General features: G+C 44.6%; 1 long non-coding RNA gene across 1 annotated transcript in view; it reads right to left on the minus strand.

The window, feature by feature from the left end:
* The window catches only part of LOC119153092, a 33608-nt gene extending 15138 nt beyond the window's left edge, over nucleotides 1–18470 (minus strand). The window contains exons 1-5 of the long non-coding RNA XR_005106032.1: nucleotides 18171–18470; nucleotides 14742–14959; nucleotides 4891–10965; nucleotides 3236–3348; nucleotides 535–652 (exon numbers count right to left, since the gene is read on the minus strand). This is a non-coding gene — a long non-coding RNA (uncharacterized LOC119153092). The remainder of the gene's footprint in view (nucleotides 1–534; nucleotides 653–3235; nucleotides 3349–4890; nucleotides 10966–14741; nucleotides 14960–18170) is intronic.
* Between the last annotated feature and the right edge of the window lie 1864 nt (nucleotides 18471–20334).

Consider the following 20334-nt stretch of genomic DNA (forward strand, 5'->3'; position numbering starts at 1 on the left):
GAACTTATTGTCCTTGTTGCCTCGGAACAAGACAAGTCTGACATCTGTAAGATTTGCTGTTAAATAATCCAAACCAGGAGTGGGACGGAGCCATGCAGAGAAATGGAAACGTTTGGGCACCGCGGTAGAATATCAGTAATTTACATACAAGGTGCCAGTGCTCACCAGGCTGGTGCACCCTTAGTTTGCCATTGATGACTTCTCCTAACATTTAACTTCATCCTTTAAATACTGCATACACTGGAAGTTTCAAAATCAGTACTCGCCTGCTAATCTTTCCTTGGTATAAATAAATGAAACATTACATGGAATAATCTTTGGATTTCCAGCTATCTTTCTTCGGGTTTGCCTCCTGGTTTAGTGCTGCCGCCATTACTTCGCCATCAAAATGCATTCGCAGTGATGTATGTTCCGAACATGACTGAGCTGTAAAACCATTTTTAAAAATTGCACCTTAAATTTGTCAGACATCTAAGGCAGTATGTTAAAAACAACTTGAACGAGAAAAATATTTGGGGATGAAGAAAAGCTTACGTGTTTCACAACCAGAGCCAACCCAACAGGCTCCCCTCTGGATCCTGCTTGCAGGTGGAAAAGCCGCTCGGATGCACGCACAGAGCTGTCCCCGAATGAGCTGCTGATAAATCTAATCCTGAAGGATTGGAAATGAGGTAAAAGAAATTCTGATGAAAATTATGTACATGTACTTTGACAAGCTCATAAACACTGCAGCCATGATAAGTTTTCTTATTTTTTTTTTAAGACCTGACACAACTGTATAAGCCCAAACTCTAATTTTTACAGCCCTGGGTTTGGAGATCTGTCATTGGGAGATATAATGGAAAGAATAATTGCTTGGTGGCTGCACAAACAGGAGATGTGTTGTCAGGCTGCAGTTTGGAGGCTACATCTGGCTTCAGAAATGATTGATGCTGTCTCTGTGTGTGATTTGGGAAACCATTTCCCACCCACCCCCCCCCACCCCCCCGTTAATACAACCGCTATGCTGAACCTTTGTGCAGATGCAGCAATTAAATCATTATTAATGAAAACTTTTTATTTATTCCTTTTGCATCTTGGCGGTGCGGCTAGGCAACATGCAGCCCTCGCGGCGAAGGTAAGCATGTGATTTCAATTTGAAATTAAAAGTCATGTCTGAATAACAGAACAGCATTCTCATTTCCTAATACTCTGCTTTTTACTACTTTGCATTCAACTGTGAAAAGTCTTTTAAAACTCTGAACAGCAGTAAAACTTGAATGAATTTTTGACCCATTATTGCATAGCGGGTGCGCTTTCCAAGTTGGAGAGACTGCCAAGTTCTCCCCACCTAATATTTCCACTTTAATTGTGCCACTTGAGAAATTTACGTGCCTCAAAATATGGCATGAATCTTACGCTTATTGCAGTATCATTAGCAGCAACATTTAAGCAACATCTGTGTGCTATAGAACTAATTGAAGTAGCAGAAGTGGCAGCTGTAAATCCACAGGAAGATGGCAGTTTGCACCCAGCACTGCTGAGTTAGCGGGTAACTGTCAGCCTGTTCCTGCAATCTGCTCTCGAGGACTATGGTACAGGCACACAATGTCCAAAAAAATACAGCGAGTAGGCTAATGATCCTATTAACCACTTTGCTGCACCAATTTGGCTGTTTTTCCAGTTTCCTTGTTGAATTTCATTATATATTTCACCGTTCCAGTAAAAAGTCCAGTATGAGACGTGTTCGCTTTTAAGCTGCTTACTTAAGGGAGTGAAGCTCCTTCGCGGTCGAATTAATGTGCAAATGATTTTCTTTTCTCTTTTAAATTCTGTATATTTCTCTGTCTTTTCCATTGTTTAATTTTTCTTCATCATATGCGCCTTGGTGAAAAAGAACTTTTATCAACTGTTAATGCTGGTATTTAAAGCAATGACATTTTCTTCCCCGGGATGTAACATTTTCAATAATCAATAAAGCTGGGGGGAGGAGGGAAGGCTGAAGTCTTTTTTAGGTGTGTGGGTTAAAACACATCTTCATCAGAGCTGGGGATGCTGCGCACATGGCCTGCAGCACATCAGCCTGGCACCGTCGCTGATTTAACTAATTGGTGATTACAAAAGGAGGAAGGTGTTTAAAGTAGCATGTCCTGGTATTACCACATAATCCAGACACCAGGGCTCAGAGCATCTTGGAGCATCACCACTATTTCCATCTTCATTTGCTTCTTGGGTGGAGAAAAGCAGGTTTAGAAGCCTTACAACCCTCAACTTAACACGGGGAATATAATTAAATGTTAAATGGAAATGCTTTGGCGTGAAGGCAGTGGTTTGTGCAGAGACCTCACGTTAGCACGTGCCATGCTCGGGCTCCATGGACCGCACAGCGCATCCCTTCCCGCCACTGGCTGCCTTGGCCCCGCGCTGGTCCCCGGCCACGGCACAGCCCTCGGGTTTTGGGAAGAGGCCGGAGGAAACCCCTCGCCGTGGTCTGTTTGCCAGCGGCCCATATTCATTAGAAACCCGGCACGTCCACGGGGCTGCCATGTGACAGGCTGGGAGCCGCCGGTATTTGTTGTCTTAATGCACAAGTACTTGGGGACTGAACTGATCAGGAAAAAACTGTTCTGAATCTGCTGAACTACACGCTTAGGGTGGCACGGACCCGCGCAATATTGAAAATCAATAGTCACGTGGTGGTTTAAAGGTTAGAGGTCTCCTGAATTAACTTTCTAGTACTAAATTACCAGCCCTTGGGTTTTTTGGCTTATTTATTTATTTATTTATTTATTTATTTATTCATTTATTTATTTATTTATTTCCCATTTTGTAATGACTGGAGAGATGCATTGACTTTAAAGATGCATAGCTTGCACCTAGTTTGTGCTTGGAGTGAAAGGGGAAACCAGCAAAACCTTTTAATATTTGGTGTGATGATTTAAATATTAAGGTGTTTCTCATGAGCAAATTCAGAAGGAATCATTAGGCATACAGCAATGTCAGATATGGTAACGGAGACGTGAGCGTTATTAGTGGCCTGAAAATGAAAATACAGCTCTAGCCCTTTAACTCACATCTGTACAGTGCCTGTACTTGTACGATGTGTAATATTTAAATTAATGCATGTTCTATTTTTAACAACATTTAGATAATGCAGAGTAACAGTATTATTTGCAATATTTATTCATTAGGAGTGAACAAATAATATTGTCACAAATAAACTGAATCTTTAGAGTTGAAGCCTGTGAAGACTTACGTGTTGCTTTTCACCCATGAGCACAGGGCACACCCACGGACTGCTCCAGAGTGTAGCTACTCATACATGGAATCTCCTTCATGACTGGTCTTTAGCTCCTCTGCTTGCAGCTACTGCAAAACCCAAATCCTTTTTTATTTTGCTGAATGGATTTCTTATTTAAATTTACTCCAGCATTTCCCTTCCCCTTGTTTCCATTTCCCTAGGTACACTGGCAGCTTGAATTTCAACACTGAGTAGTTGCAACCTGGGTTAGTCTTCATCAGAACAGCTAACGGAGCAGGGGCCCAGCAGCCCACTGGAGTCCACGCTGTGGCTGTGGGAGCTTTGGGCACTTTGCAAATACCCTGGGGGACAATCTGGTGCATTGACCGTTAACTGTCTTGGCATGAGCCGGCCCTGGTGGGGCAATTAGGTGCAGTGTCGGGCAGCTGCAGGTGGTGGCAGTGACCTGGGGCTCCCCGGGATGCTTCGCACCCTCCTCACCAGGGGAACGTCCCAATGGGCAGGGGCAGCCTCGAGCTTTGGCCACAGAATCTCAGCATGGTGGGGGCTGGAAGGGCCCTCTGGAGCCCACCCCGTCCCACCCCCTGCTAGAGCAGGGTCCCCCAGAGCAGGCTGCACAGAGCCACGTCCAGGCGGGTTGGGGTGTCTGCAGAGCAGGAGAACGCCACAGCCTCTCCGGGCAGCTGTGCCCGTGCTCACCCTCACAGCGCACAAGTTCTGCCCCACGCTCAGATGGAAGCCCCTGTGCTGCAGCCTGTGCCCGATGCCCCTTGTCCTGTCGCTGGGCACCGCTGAGAAGAGCCTGGACCCATCCTCCTGGCACTCGCCCTTAAGATCTTTGTAGGCACTGGTGAGATGCCCTCTCCCTCTCCCTCTTCTCTTCTCCAGGCTGAACATGCCCAGCTTTGTGGTCCCCTTTGTGCCAGATGTCCATCCTGGGTGACTGCCTTGATGGAAAATCTGAAGCAGCCACCAAGGATTTGAAGTAGCAGGTTAAAGAGATGCGGGCAGAGAAATAAAAAAAACCCTTCCAGGAATTTTAGACACTGCTAAAGCTTTTCCTTTCTGGGTCACAGACACCTCTCCAAAGCATTATTTCTAGAAATACTCAGCTGTTTTAAGATCTATTGATTGCGTGCAGCCTAGATTTGATTTTCTCTTCTCACAGAGTAGCTGTACACGCTTGCACCATCCCAGCCAGGACCGGGTAGCCAGGCACTGGTCTGCCGTGTTTCCCCAGCTGGGTGCTGGAGTTGGGCTGGGATCGTGGGCTGCAGGACAGGGTCTGTGCCGTGGCCAGAGTGGCTTGGTTTGCCAGGTGGGATCCTGCATGGCCATGGGTCACCTGCAGAGCTGGAAACAGAACAGGGCGAGCGGCGGCACGTGCACAAGGACACGCGTTGTTGGACATACTGACGTGTGACACCCAGTGCCTACTTCTCAGAAGTGTTCGTGTGCACTTAACATCATCACCTGAACATACGCAGAAATAATGTCCAAAGTATGGGAAAAAGGATCTGAGATAACCACTCAGGCCTAATTACTGAACGAAACGAAGCACCTCTAAAAAAACCTCCAAACTACATATTGTAATATTTTGCCAGACAAACACAAAGTCTCTCATTTAAAAAATAAATTGTGTACTTAACCTTTTCATTTCTGGCATTTCCAGACTGTCTGCTAATCAGCGTCAGACCCATCCCTGGCATCAGCACGTCTGACTTCTGTTTATTTTCAGGTGCCTTCCACCTTTGACTCGAGGATGAAGGCTGCAAACACACCACAGGTATGCTCCAGAAACTTTAACCTGGGACATACATCGCATTTTGATAAACAAACTCACAGAAGGAATAAGACCAGGGTGTAACCAACAAAATAAAAGCCGGCTGCTAAGCGCCTGCTTGGATGCTGTCTCAGGCAGTACTTAAGCACGTACAGAATTTTAGCTGTATGAAGAGCTCTACTCACTTAATAAGGGATTCATGTACCCACAAATTCACACATAAATGGGGTTATATCAAGGTATAAAACCAGAAAAATCTTCCTCTGTTCATCCGTCACCTCTGCTACCATAAACTTCGGGTTAGACAGCATGTATGTCATATTACAGACATAATACAGATAAAAGTTTCTAGCAGAGTTTTTCCTCAATTACTGTGTTTATATAAACTCACAGATTACAGACGTGTTGCATGGGCACAGGAAGAGCTGGCACTGTTACGGGTGATTTTTTGTGCAAAAAAGAGCTAGAGTTTTAAAAACATGATTTTAAAGCATAGCTTGAACTAACATTTTCTGGTTTGTACATGCATAAAATAATCCTATAGAAATGTTAAGAATTTTTTTTTATAACCGTCATTCTTAACTTGTGCACAATTATCTTAATGTTTATTTCTATCAGCAATCTTATTAATTCCTATACTACTTCTGGACCATGCTTGCACTACAGAAATAATTTTAATTGAACATTTATTAAAATAAATGCTTGGTCAGGATATACCCACTCCATCTGGCTGCACTGGACAGGCATTATTTCCTGGATGTATCTGCTTTATACAACGTCTTCTCCCACAGCTCTCACTGACTACCAGAGATGATGATTAGATTGTTGTGGATTTTGCTCAGCAGCGTTTTCTGCCACAGCCCTTTCTGTCTCGGGGACATTAGCTTACATGCACACTCTCCGCAGGACTCTTCCTCTTCTGCTGCACAGAATAGGGTTTATTCTGGAAGAACATCGTTAACCACCAATCTGACAAAAGGCAGAGATCTTCTATAAATAACCCGCCCTCAAAGCTGGATGGGCTGTACTTTTTTTTTTTTAATTTTTTTTTATTTATTTGGTGCATATACATGCTCATAGTTACGGAGATAAGTTTTGATAAGAAATAAAATATGAATTGGGTTCCCAATGTTAAATTTCTACCCTTGAAAATAAAATAAGACAAGCTTTCCCCTTCCTCCCTCCCCACAGCAGTCACCTGCTGACAAACAGATTCTGGGCACTATAAAGCCCTTTTTTAGCACACTTACGCACTTAGCAGCCAAACATTATTTTTATTGCTGGCATCACGAACAAACACACAAAAAAAAGGAGACATGCAGAATTAAAAAAACAGCAGCATTGTGCAGTTAATCCTCTATTCACCGTTGTATCAAAGCACTTTTTTGTTACTTTTACTGTGATTCATCTTAATGAAAGCCACTATTTTTACAGCATATCTCCTTCAACCCAAACCCAGTACACACGCTTCTCTCCTTGGCCAGACCATGGGAGATTTAAAGCTGTTACTTCTCACAACAGGCAAAGTGGTGTTTTCTGAAACTTCACAAGGCAGCTTAATATTCACTAAACAGGTTGGGTTTTATTTATTTCTCATCAAAAGCCTATATGGTCTCTATAATAGTAATTGCAAACACTGCCTCACCCCCAACTTTTTAAATTGCTGTGCTCAAGTAATTTTTCACTCTTTGACAGCCTTGAGCACATAATTCATTAGTATTTTTGGGGGAGGTTTTTATGGTTTTGAGCATTTCTTCTCTGTGTAAAAGTGCCTTGAGACACCCAGGATCTCCCTGCAGTGTTGTGCAAAGCCTACAAATGCTTGTGCAAGGTGCACTGATCACCCAGCATGTTGCAGCTCCAGCAGCACTGGGACCGGTGGGCATTGCACGAGATGGGGGCTTTCCTGTTCCTGAGTATGGCACATCTCCTCTCGCAGGAATACGAAATCTCAACAATTTCCAGAGGCCTCTCACATCAAGAATCTGAAGTGCTTGTGGCCTTTGTCGTGATATTCAAAGCAGGTCCACTGCAGGGAATTAAGCAATCAGATCATTTTCTCATGTTGTTTTCTGTTCTTAGGGTTGCCTGTACTGACATGACCCTTCCGTAGGTGTGAAGAAATATTTAGTGTCATCTGAGTCAGCTCAACAGCACTAAGCCAGCTATCAAGTCCCAGATACAGCTCAGCATCCATGGTGTCATGGAACCGCTTTCAAACAAACATATAGAAACTATTTGGGGATTCCAGATAATGGTATAGAATAAATAAAGATTACACATGTTTTTGCTTCAGAAGTACCCTGACTTACTACGAAGCAGTGCCCCAGGAAGGCAGCTCTGCAGTTTCCTTTCTTAAGGATAGAACAGCAAAATTTTAGCAAGTTTTGGTTTGGGACATATCCAATCCCCACCTTTGCTTTAGTGGCAATTTCCACAGTCTTGGTCAGACCTTTTCTCAGTAGATGGATGTGTCTTCCAAAATGAACATAAACACAACAGCGGTCTGTAAATGAGGCTGTATTTCTTTGCAGGTGGAAAACCATAAAGTCATATTCAAAAGGAATTTATTGAAGGCTTCAACCACAGCCAACTGATACCAGAACTTACAGCGCAGTGTAATGACATGACACCTCTGAAGACTGAAGAAGCTTTCATGAGCTTTTAAGCTTTGTAGATGATTGGGCTGTTGTTGCAGGTCCAAAAGCAGAAATGAAAACTGAGTAGCAAAGCACCTGATCTAAACCCCAGAGGTCACAGTCCCCTGTGGACACTTCCCATTGCTTTCAAACACTTAGCTTAAACCCAAAGGGAACCACATGCAGGAGGTGAATCAGATAAAGGAAATGTTGGGATGGTAGGGGATGTGGAGGGAGATGTGAAATTAGTCTTACAGAAAAAATGGTGGTGGTGAATACCTAGCATAGACTTTATCCACACTCAGGGACCAACAGGGACCAGAATTAACTTCCAGGAACTTGAAAGCAAGATCAAAGCATAAGCTTGGAGTAGTCTGATATTCCAGGATACCAGTATACCCTAACAACTGACCCCTGAGCATGTTGGTTATACATCATTTTGCAGAGCATCTGAGATGCAATATTCTATGAAAATTTTATTTGGAAATGATGGACTAATTTTAATTTAACAGAATATCTTCATTCATGGATGGTGCATGGTGCCGAATCAAAAAACAGTCCATGTATTTGGTCTATTGACTTCCGTTGTCATGCGGTGAAGACTATGACTCCCAAACAGCACACACTGTATTTTTTCTTCTTCTGAAAGTTTTTCTGCAAAATATAGTGAGAGTTGCTCCCTGTCCAAGGAGGTAATGAATTCACTATAAAACCCTGACATTAGTTATTCTTCTGACTGCGATAGCAATAGTGAGGCCCTGTTCTCCAAGAAGTGTAGGTAAACATGACTTTATAATTATATTTTCCTTAGTAACTGATTGATGAATTTCCTGGTTATCAAGTTAAAAAAAATGGGGTTTGAGTGAAGATGACCGTAAGCCAGGCTGAGATCCAGATGCAGATAGATTTCGAGCTTGCTGACGTTCAGATCCATCACTGGGGCTCTGGGCCATTGCTAGTTTTAGTTCACCAGGCATGAAGGATCCATGTCCTTGCCCAGCTTCTCTGCAGAAGACATGGGGTAGAACAAGAGGGCCCATAGCCTGACCCCAACCACATCCCAGTCTCTCCCAGTTCCATGGTGCTGTGCCAACCTGACCACTGGATGGGTCCTGGGACCCTCTTCTGAAAGATGCCACCATGGCATACGAAGGACCTACCTTGAGACTTGTTGCTTTGGTCATCAGTTGCAGCTGACCGACGGAGATTTGTCCAGGAGCATGGAAGGTACAGGCAGGTAATCCACCATCAAACGCTTTGGCTCCTCCGCCAAATGCGGAAGCCAAAGCCAGTTTGGTGACATTTGTTGCAGAGTGCAACAAACCAAAGGGGTTTTATGGTTGACCATGTAATACAAAAGTAAAGCTGTGCAAAAATTACATGCAATTTCAGCCTGTATATGGCAAACACCTCAAATTACAAAATCTGATGGTTTGTTTTATGAACAGAGAAGGCTTCCTGCTTAAAAGGCTAGACAGAAATTTAAAAGGTAACTTGCACAGTTAAGTTGTGGGGAAAAAAAAATAAATCCAAGAGGCATCTCTGAGGAGAGGAGGGTGCACAGCGATGTGACCATCAGGCACTCATGTGTCAAGAACAGATGATCTGCCCATCATAATTAAAGACAGAAGCTTAAAACAAATCTCAAGGAACCAGGAGGTGCCAGGAAAACTTCAGTGGAGCAGTAGCTTTTCTCTCAGACAATGGGAAACGAAGAGAAAAGGACTCAGTAAGAGGAGGTTCACAGCAGGGACAGCTATCCTGAGCTGACAAAACTTCCTGGGCTCTGTGCTCGACCTGTGATTAATCGCACAGACACGCAAAGCACCGGCTGCGACCAGGAGCCATCCTCCTAATGCATGTCACAAACTTCATAATTCCACTTGGAACGAGACAACAGCAAGTTAAATTCCTGGATCACTGTCACTGTGTCACTTACAGAAGAAGTTGCACCGGGGAACAGTTGGCTATTGGAGTAATTTGAATGGAAATGTCAGTTTTCACAACCTATGATTTGAGGTGAGTGCCCTGCTATTATACAGCAGCTCTGTCAAGCAGCCGGGGCTGAGTGCATGCTGCTACATCCTCTCGGCAAATGCATCCTTGTCCCTGCTCCCACCCCAGCCTCCTCCCACAACCCAATGCTGCCAAAAAATTAACATTCCCTTCTCTGCCACACTTTTCATGACCCCAGCGAAGAACAGCTCGTGTGGACGAACATTCACTGTGGCTTCCCATGTCCTGGTGTGATGTTAATTCTGATTTTGTATTCTGTTCAAAGGTTTGTGCTTCAAAACCGTACAGAAACTGTGAGCTGTTTCTGAGTAAATCGATTAATCGAGATTCACATTGACCTCTGGGCAGGTTTCGTCTGAGTAAGGACTTCAGAATGTGGTCAATATGTCTTACTGCTAAATACTCGCAGAAGTTGCTACATAAGGTTGTACACATCTTATACACATCTGTGACAGATTCAGTCGATTCCCTGCACTGTATGAAGAAAAAAATACTTGCTGTGCAGAAGTGCCACAGTTTTGTCTAGTACCTGCCCTTCAGTAACACCTTTACATATGGTATATATACCTTTATTCAGGTATTTTGGTATTTGAAAGGAAATGCATCCAGTGCACAACTTGTGCATTGATTTGCCTACACTGATTCAGAAGGAAATAAGAGTTAAATCAGTGTAGCTATCAAATAGAGGAGCTCTCAAATGTTTAACTTTAAACATCAATTCAAATGATACTGATTTAGAAGCATCCAAACACATTATCCCCCCAATTAACTAAATCACAGCCTTTGTGAAACCAGAATAAACGCATGTGCAAACCTGACCTAAAAGCAATAGAAAACAAAAGCAGGAAACACCAGCTACAAGTAATCCGTCTTGCAGAAGGATGGAAAGGCAAAGGGGAGCTATATAGAAGTGGAGAGTTGTCATGAGAGGTGAAGGGCATCGCTGCCACCTCTTTTTGAGCCAGCCTGCAGAGCAATCATCACCCAGGGTGGGCTGCGAGTGGCCCCTTTCTGAGCCAGCAGCGCCCATGTGCTAATGCATTACGTGCACCCGCCAGCCAGCCTGCACAGGAAAGGATTGCACAGCCAGATCCCACACAGGTAAAGTAGTCCTACATCTACACTTTTAAAAACTGAAGAAATAATTGACCTGAGAGATCTTCTCTTGCTTCTGGATGAGTTTACTGGGCTCCAGCAGCTGTGCTTGGTTGAGTTCTGGTACTGGGAAGCAGCACTGGGGTAAGTTGTCTGTTGTGGGTTTCTCCTCTGTGGACAAGCAGGTTGCCCTACTTGACAAAAAATAAAAAATCTTATTGTTCAAAAGAAGAGATGTGACAGCAGGATATTTGGACTTTGCTGTCCTCTATATGCAGGGGATGGTAAAGAAACTATTATGCTGTTTATACGTTGCCCATGGTCCCACTGACGTTGGGGGTATCTCCGGGCAGTGAAGCACAATTCCTACTATTATTTTTACTTTGAAAGTAGTGGCTCACTGAATCAGTAAATGTAGGGGGATTTTTGGTTGGTTGTTTGTTTGTTTTTTTTCCCTTTTATGCCAAACATAAATAGGGTGAGAGAAAAATGCTTCTACAAAATGTGAAGTGAAAAGAAATGGAAAACAAGCCAAATTTAGATCTTGCCTCCAGGACAATTGACAAGTCAAGAAGCTTTCCTGGCTTCAAAACAGCTACTTAGATCACAGGTGGTTGTATTCTTAAAGGGTAAAAAGCAAAGCTATCTCTTTTTACGGTATACTTTTCAGACATCCTACTCTGTCGCAGCCACCAGGCTTTTATGTGTGCCCAGGCAGAAGAGGCTGGATCCTGTTGCAACACTCTGTTGGACTATAAACCAATGATATTTGCTTTACCTGTGCACTATCTTCCATGGAACAAAACAACATTTACATCTGGGATCAATTTGCTTGAAATTAAAGTGCAGCTGCTATATCTCTTCTGCATCAAAAGTATAGTGTTAAGGCTATAACATACAGACAGTTACACATTACTTTGCATTGTAATATTTAGATTTGTGTCATTTTCCATCTGAAGTAAAAAGCATCTTTAAATAAATGAGTGATCTTATACTACATATTTTATGGGCTGTGTACTCAGCAAGATATATCTACATTTGCAATGTGCATGTACTCCTCTCCAATTTCAAACTACGTATTTAGACCTTGAATTTTAATGCTTAAACAAAAATGCAGTGTAGGAATAATTTGGACTGTACGCTCAGAAAAGTTGTGCTGTGTTTGTACGAGAGAGTTAGATGAGTTTTATAGTATTATCAGGTAAAATAGGAGCTTTTCCAGTTTGTTACTGCAGACCCTTTCCCCCTCCCCTGTGCACAGAGGGGCTCTCTCTCAATAGCCCCCCATTCAAAGCTGCGATGCATCAGCCCTTCAACAGGGAGGGTGACACCAGTAGCCAGACGGCTGTGTGCAATTACCATCTGCGTTAACATAAGCATACATATGATCCTTACCAAGAGATGAATGCACAGGGCTTTTATTATTTACATGTAAGTTGCTGCAAATGCATCCAGAGAGAGACCATGAGTTTGGTATCTGTGAAAAAGCGACTGCAGCTACAGAGTGATTCCAGCTGCTGTGCCAGGTGGGACCAGGCTCTGCTGCGTGTCCCTGAGGTTACCCCCTTCCTCTTCTGGATGTCTGTCACATCATGGTGCCTGTGTCGAATGACTCACCGTGCAGCACTGTGCAGCATCTCCATAAATGACTTGGCAGGAGACGTGGGTATCTACCACCTTATCACCTGCAAGACAGCCCTCCAGCTGCAGCTTGTGGGTTTGCCCTTGCATCATGTTACCATGGCCAGGAACTACTACCACCTGGTCAGGTGGAGCAGTGTCTTATGTCATGTTTTGCTCATTGTCATCAGAAGGTGGTATCATGACGCAAACCTCCACCTCCAGTGCTGTCCTGCCATGCTGCTGGTGCCTTTGGACCTCCAGTGATGGGTAAGGAACTTGCACAGGGTCCATGAGGGTGCCCATCACTGAGACGGAGCCTACTGGTGAATGCACAGATAGGAAGGTCATTGCCTATTACTTTTAGATAGCACTCATCCACACACAAAGGGCCACATTTGTTGGCATTAAATGGTAAAAGGCAGGCAGCAATGCACACCACCACACCAATTTCTGAAGTCTGGGGACAATTTGGCTCCGAGATGTCCAGCCAGTTTTACCCAACACTGCCACCGATCAGCATGTAAGGCGTGTATTTTAATTCCTCCCCAGATCACCAAATTCAAGTCTGATTGACTGCTGACAATCAAATATTGCAATTGACAGATGTAGGAAATGCAATGTACTCCAACCAGTGTGCTTAACAGGCTACTTACCGATCCCCCATAAACGAGCAATCATGTGAAAAAATTGTTGGTGCTCTCCAAGAGGTTTGGGGGCTCTTGCCCAGCGTTCTGCTATACCTCCAAACCTTTAGGCAAATGGCAAGAACCATTAAAAAATAATAAAATTACCTTCTGAAACCAATGTTATTAACCTGCTTTTGCTTTCCAAAGAAAAAAAAAAAAAGCTACGTGACACTGGGAAGAGGAGTGGAATCTGAATTTTCATAGTTTTCTCCTATAATTTCTAAACAGAATTCTTCCAGTTTTCCAGAGAAAATGGTCTCTACAGCTTAACAAGCATATCTAAATCCATAATTCTCATATTGTTTTACTGCCAACGGCTAGACTGAGTGCACCCTCACTCAGTTTGCAGACAACACCAGGTTGGGTGGGAGTGTTGACCTGGAGGGCAGGAGGCTCTGCAGACAGACCTGGGCAGGCTGGACCCATGGACAAGGCTCAGTTCAACAAGAGGTTCAACCAGGCTCAGTGCCGGGTCCTGCCCGTGGGTCACACCAGCCCCACGCAATGTTGCAGTCTTGAGGAAGAGTAAGTGGAAAGCTGTGCGGTGGGAAAGGGCCTGGGGGGGCTGGTTGACAGCTGGCTGAATGTGAGCCAGCCGTGTGCCCAGGTGGCCAAGGTGGCCATCAGCATCCTGGCTTGTAGCTGAAACAGCGTGGCCAGCAGGAGCAGGGCAGTGAGGCCACACCTCAAGTCCTGCGTTCAGCTCTGGGCCGCTCACTTCAAGAAAGACAGACCCTGAGGTGCTGGAGCATGTCCAGAGACGGGCAATGGAGCTGGTCTGGAGAACAAGACCTATGAGGAGCTGCTGCGGGAATTGGGGGTGTTCAGCCTGCAGAAAAGGAGGCTCAAGGGGAGACCTTATTGCTCTGCACAGCTCCCTGAAAGGAGGTTGTAGCGAGGTGAGGATCAGTCTCTTTCTCCAGGTAACAAGCGACAGGACAAAGAAAATAGCCTCAAGTTGCACCAGGACAGGTTTAGGTTTGGTATCAGGAAAAATGTCTTCACCGGAAAGGTTGTTAAAGCACTGGAACAGGCTGCCCGGGGAGGTGGTAGTCACCATCCCTGGGGGTATTTGAAAGACGTGTGGATGTGGTGCTTAGGGACATGGGTTAGTGGTGGGCTTGGCAGTGCTGGGTTAACGGTTGGCCTTGATGATCTTAAAGGTCTTTTCCAATCCAAACAATTCTATGATTGTATGAAACAATTTAAGAGAAAGCCCAAGAAAACAACTATCCAGGATAACAGCTACTGAGCACAGAGCAGGGCAGTTTAGTGAAATCAAGATCAATGGTTATGTAGGTAATCTCAAATACAGAGTATTCTACCTTAAAGCGCAGCGCACTGGTTGAAACAAAAAATGGAAGTGCAGCATTTTCAAGCTATTATTTCCGCCTGGCAGCTGCATTATTTTGTGTTTTGGTGAAGATGAATCAGACTTTTTTTTTGCAAGTCATACACACACTGCAGCCTCCATTGTGCACTGCTCAAACCAGCTGCACAGGGACCCCAGCAGATAGAATGCTGTAGGACCCCAACATCTTCTGCTCCAGTTCTGGCAAAAAAGGAACTTTTCCAGAGCAGTCCCACAGTGGTTGACATAAAGACACAAGACCGTGAAAGAGAGGATACTGCTCATCTAAAAGAGTCAAATTACATACCTGGACTTTATCCACAGCCTAGAGAAGACAGACAATCAATTAGTCCAGTACAGCTTCTTTGCCATATCCAGGTTGGAAAACAGATTGAAGGGGTCAAAAAACTCAGAAGGCTCCGCATGATCTGACACTTGCCTTGTCACAATTTTCTTGACAGCCAGAAGGCTGGAGACAGTTTGCTGGTCATCAGGAGCGGCAGTACGGGAAGACTGATTACCAAGCTGGGGACAAGAAACCAGTCAATTAACGGTCTGCTTGTTCTCAAAACAGTGATTTCTTCAATAACTCAGGATGGTTTTAGTCTGCTCTTTTTAGAGGACAAATGTGCTGTAAAATAGTTGCTAGAGTATACAAACATTTCTCGTTTGCAGCCTCCCGATATTGCTTTTGTGGTTCGAGGTGATCTCCAATTCAAGCAACATTTGGAGGTTCAAACGTCATTCCAGCGCCATCCTTCTTACACTTGATTGTATTTGCACAATAACCTCTGCTGCAAAATGCATTGGCAGTAGTTGAAGTGACTTTCATGAACAATATACTGGTTTCATTTCAATTTTTGCTTTTACTTCCCACTTTGATTTTGGCCACATTAAATATAACTCTCTGCAGAATTAATTCTTTGTATGGGAAGTTTCTCAACTTCTGATATTTTATTATTTGTATGGTGCCGTTAGTGTGAGGTGTGTACCCGCTCTGGCTGCTACCCCCTGTATTACCCCCTGTGCAACCATGCACTGACTTCTTTGCCTTCAGCTATTCTGTCTGATGTCTACTGCAAGGACAAATCTATGCAATGTATTGATGTAATTTTATAGATAAAAATCAGAATAGTTATATATTCATCCCCCATATTCTGTGATGTAATCCCGTCCCTGCTGCCACCCATTCATCACAGCTGCTGCAAGGGGCTAGGGTTCATCCTCCTTCTTTGCCTGACCCTATTGCCAGTGTCAGAGAGACAAAATACAAAGGCCAACAGCCTTGTGAAGAGTAATTGTGCATCCTATCAAAAATAGGATATTTTGATACGTCAAGTTTGACATCCTCTCTACTAACTGACTTCTACTGGCCCTGCTCCAAATGGCAGGTACAGTGCAGTTGTGGTTTGTGCCTCCTGAAGTGGTTGTATCTCTGCTTTGCAGATGGTGGTTAATCTACTGATCTGCTGAGTGGGGAGTTTAGGATGGTGCTACTTGGATAAAGGTCTAAAAAACCACCGCAGTGCAAATAAACCCTCTCATCATTGGAAATCTGGTGTTGGTCCAAGGTTCAGTCACAGCTACTCACAAAGAGGGGTCCGAACACACACGGTCTTCTCCCTCCAAATTAATTTATATGAGATAAGGCTATGTTTCAGAAAGTCTTTCAGAGACATAAAAGCTTTAGTAGCTTGGCCCAAGGGGCTGTGTTAAGGACAACTTACCACAGGTCCTAGATAAAATAAAAGGCATTTTCTCTCTCTCTCCTTAGCGCGCAGCCCTGACCTCGCCGAGCCTCGCCAAGCTCTTTGGCTGCACGATGTGATTTTGCTGGCATCACCCTGGCTGTCAAGGGAGAGGATCGGGACTGCAGCGCGGGACATGATCTCTCCTGTTTTCCTGCGAATTACCACAGTGGCCTGTTGGATCACCTCTCCTCTGCTCGCCGTGCTCCTCCTCTGCTCATGACTGCTGCCCGCTCCCCCTCATTCCGCCGCAGGCAGCACGGGCTCGCCAGGGACCCAGGAGGGCACCAAGTCAAAGGGGATAGGCGCAGCAGATTGCTTTCCAGCCATCCCAGCTGATTACTCAGGCATCATCCATATTCCGGCTGGAGAACGCAAAGTTTGTTATCGTGTCGTTTTAACTCCATGTGTAAATGATGCTTCAGTACAACAGCTCACACTGCAATATTCTATTAATTTGTAAAGACCTGTAAATCTCTTGAGGGGTCTACCTACAGAAACTCCGGGCCATGTGCATTTTGGGTGAAGCGCCACCCTAGGTCTCTTATGAGAAGAAGATCTACAACTAAAAAGATAAAATGGTTTTGTGATCAAATTATGCTTGTGAGCATCTTGTTCAGAAAGAACAAAAGTATTTTTTTGCTGGGCATTAAAAAGAAATTATTTCATTGCACCCATTATTTTAGCTATTGAAAGACCGCTGCTTGTCCATTGCCCCCTAAAATTAAACTTGCATTTAGGCGTCATGCTGACGGTAGTTTCAAAAGTGTGCTTCATAAAAGCAGAAATAAGAAGCATGTTCAAGGCTTACACTTTCAAAAATTCTGGGCCATAACACTGAATTTCCTCTGAAAGCCAGCCATGAGAGCAAAAGTAAATAAAAATTCAAAACATCACAGTATGCACCAATGGAAATGCCGTGGGTTTTCCTTCTGCTTGCCAGAGTTTTAAAGATCTAAGTCAAGTCTGGATCAAAAAACACTCGTGATTTCCACTCCTGGTGTCCTGCTCTCATACTCCAGCCATGGCTTTAACAAGGGCGCCGCCAAGGGCTCAGCTGAGCCACACTGTGCAGGCGAGCTCAGATCCACATTACGGAATGGCTCAAATAGCCTACTTTGAACTGCAAGTTTTCTATATGGAATTGGGTCATCTCAGTGTTCATCGGAAAGTGAAAATTACATCATTGCAAAGTCACTCTTCCTTTGATAAGAGGGCTGTAGTTGTTTTTCTCCGTAACTATCATCAGTTTTGCACTTGGAATCATGCTGAGAGTTATTTTAATTAAACACCACCCCTCTCAGCCCATCTAGCCTCTGTTGGAGCCTAACTTAGGTTGACACCCCCATACTCGAGGGGTGCCTGGGGCTGGGCTGGGCAGAGCGCCCTGCTCTGGGCTCGACCCTCAGCTTCCTCACTTGTTAAGCCCATGCCAACTTAGCGAGCAAGAGCTCGCCTTAACTCAACAGTACCTACAAGCAATTTGCAGCAATAATTTCAACAAAAGAAGACCGATGCCACCTCAGATAATATGCCCTAGGCAACACCAGCACAAGTCCAGATCAATGGGCTCCTATGCTGCCCTGGCACCTCATAGCATCCGCGGCCAGGGCCCAGGTGATGGACCAGCACCCATTTTTCTGCAGGTTAGATGAAGACTGGTTAAGGAGAAGAGCCCAGGAGGAGTTCCCCATGCTCCTTGCAGCCCTCCATCACACTCAAGGACTACTCACAGCAACAAATAAAAAGCCCTCTTTAAAATAACTAAATAAGGTACTTAAAGAAGTTTTAAAAATTGATAACTAAATGTACTGTATGGGATCAATCTTGGTTATTGCCAGGTGGAATTTTTGTCTTCTGGCTTTTTTCAGTGGAAAAACCCCGCCCACCCAACCCAGCCGCTAATGAGAAACGTTAAAGGCTTGTTAACAATATCCTTTCATCAACCCAAGGTGCTGCCAGTGCCCCGCGCTCATGTCAATTTTCACCTTGCCGTCCAGCTACCGCATCTCGCTCCGCCGGCCGTGGGTGATGGAGCCCAGACCCTTCACTGCTGCCGGCTCCGGTCAGGCTGCGCCGCCCACCCTGCCGCTCCTCCGGCCCCTTGCCCCGCTTTTGGCTGCCACCCACATGTTACTTCACACGGACTGGGGGCTGGTCTGGATCAGGCTCGGGGGGAGCTTGCTCCCCATCACTGCATCCCTCTAGACTGGGAAGGAGTGAAATGGAGGTGGCTTCCTCCTTCAGCCTTCAGTCTGCAGCGATGGGGCCAAGGCTGCCCTTCCTCGTTCCCCCTGTAGTAATAATTTGGGGAGAAAAAGAGGTTTGGAACACTGAGGGAAAAAAATAATCAGATTTGCTCCACACTAAAAATGGCACACAACAAAAATAGCGATATTAAAAGCTAATCATCTGGAAATCCCAGACTTAAGGACAGGGAGAGATTAAAGGTTTTGCTAGGGGCAGGTCTTCGGGGTGGGGGGTGGGGAGGAGGAAAAAAGAGAAAAACTGGGAAAAATGGTCCTTTTCAAGGCACACATTAGGCGTATTTATTTGTTACTCATACCCTACGCATGCTATTTGAAACAAAAATAGCACAGAGTCCTTTGACAAGCTGTATTTGCACATCAATGTAACTGAAATATCCTCTCTACTTTAATGGCAAGTGAGGGTACTGTCAGTAATATTTTCCATTGTTTTTAAAGCCAGCCACAGTAGCACAGAGCAGAGGGTACAGCCACTCAGCAAGGGCAGGGGAGTTTTAGAGAGAAGCCTTTGAACGCTATTTCTATTCAATTTCTGTAAGAATATAAAAGGAATTACAATTAAATCTGTAAATGCAATTCTTTGAGGATTTTTACATTCCTATAAGATTCTTACTGAGAAATTACTCTTGAAATAGTACATAAATCTTACAGGACTCCCCTTGGATTACTGCACTTTTAAGTTTTTAAGCAATCTTTCCATAGGTTTATTCTTTTATTGCATTTTCTTTAAAGAAGCAGGTCTTCAGCATCACCTTTCACAATAAATAAACATTTTAATACCAAGTCTATCTCTTTGACCAGGGTGCAATGCATACCGCAAATATGGTAATTTTAAAATTGGGTAAGACACTGGGAAAACTGATTAGATCTAACAAACTGTGGTATTTCCAGAAGAAATAATGACCTGTGATGTTAACAGAAACAGTAGTTTAAAAACACTGCTCCATGTCTATACCTTAATGTCATTTGGAAAGCGATGGCACTGTCCTAACAACTGTGTCACCGTTCCTTACCCAACTGACACAGCAAATATCAAGTACCACTTCAAGAGTGCCTGGTGCCTGTGAACTACTTAGAAAAATTAAATGGAAACTTTATGGGCCAAACCTTTCTCGCCCAGATCAGATGACTAATTCCTCTAACTCCAAACGAATCGGTTGCACACGGGATGAAAATTTGGTCACGTATCTAAAAATGTCCCTACCACGACAATGAATCCGTTTTCTGTTTAAGATGCTTCCAGTATGAGCTCATTACGTTGCAAACTCAGCTTGCATGAAAGCGATCTGTAACAATCCTTAAGCCTGGGGCCCTTTTCCATTTGGTATTGATACATAGGATGTAATCTGCATTTTTCATTCCGGTGTAAAACAGTACGACCAGTGTAGCTGCAATCCTGCTGTAAATCTGATGCGGGAAATACAACGTAGCCCTTCAAAAAATATTTCTACTGGCCTCAGACCGGCTGTGGAACCCGTTGTGTATGGAAAAAAAAGAAGGGGAGGAAATGACCCACTGAAAAATCCAGTTTCTTCCATGTTCAAGGGCATCTATTTCATTACAAATGTAGTTCTGCCAAAACAAATATTATTTTTGAATCTTTCATTATCTTGGTCTCTGGAAATGGGCGAAAGCAGCATGTGTCGGTATTAGGGGCTGCCGAGCCAGCTGTCGCACCCAGCTGCGCCGTGCCACGGTGTCAGCAGCCCCCAGTGTGGCCAGCGTGGCCGGCAGGCAGGGAGCTGTGCAGGGCCGGCAGGGCAGTGCCAGGCGGGCAGGGAGCTGTGCAGGGCCGGCAGGGCAGTGCCAGGCGGGCAGGGAGCTGTGCAGGGCAGGCAGGGCAGTGCCAGGCGGGCAGGCAGGCAGCCCCGCAGGGCCGGCAGGG

The sequence above is a fragment of the Falco rusticolus genome, chromosome 9, assembly GCF_015220075.1.
Source record: "Falco rusticolus isolate bFalRus1 chromosome 9, bFalRus1.pri, whole genome shotgun sequence".
NCBI classification, from domain to species: Eukaryota; Metazoa; Chordata; class Aves; order Falconiformes; family Falconidae; genus Falco; species Falco rusticolus.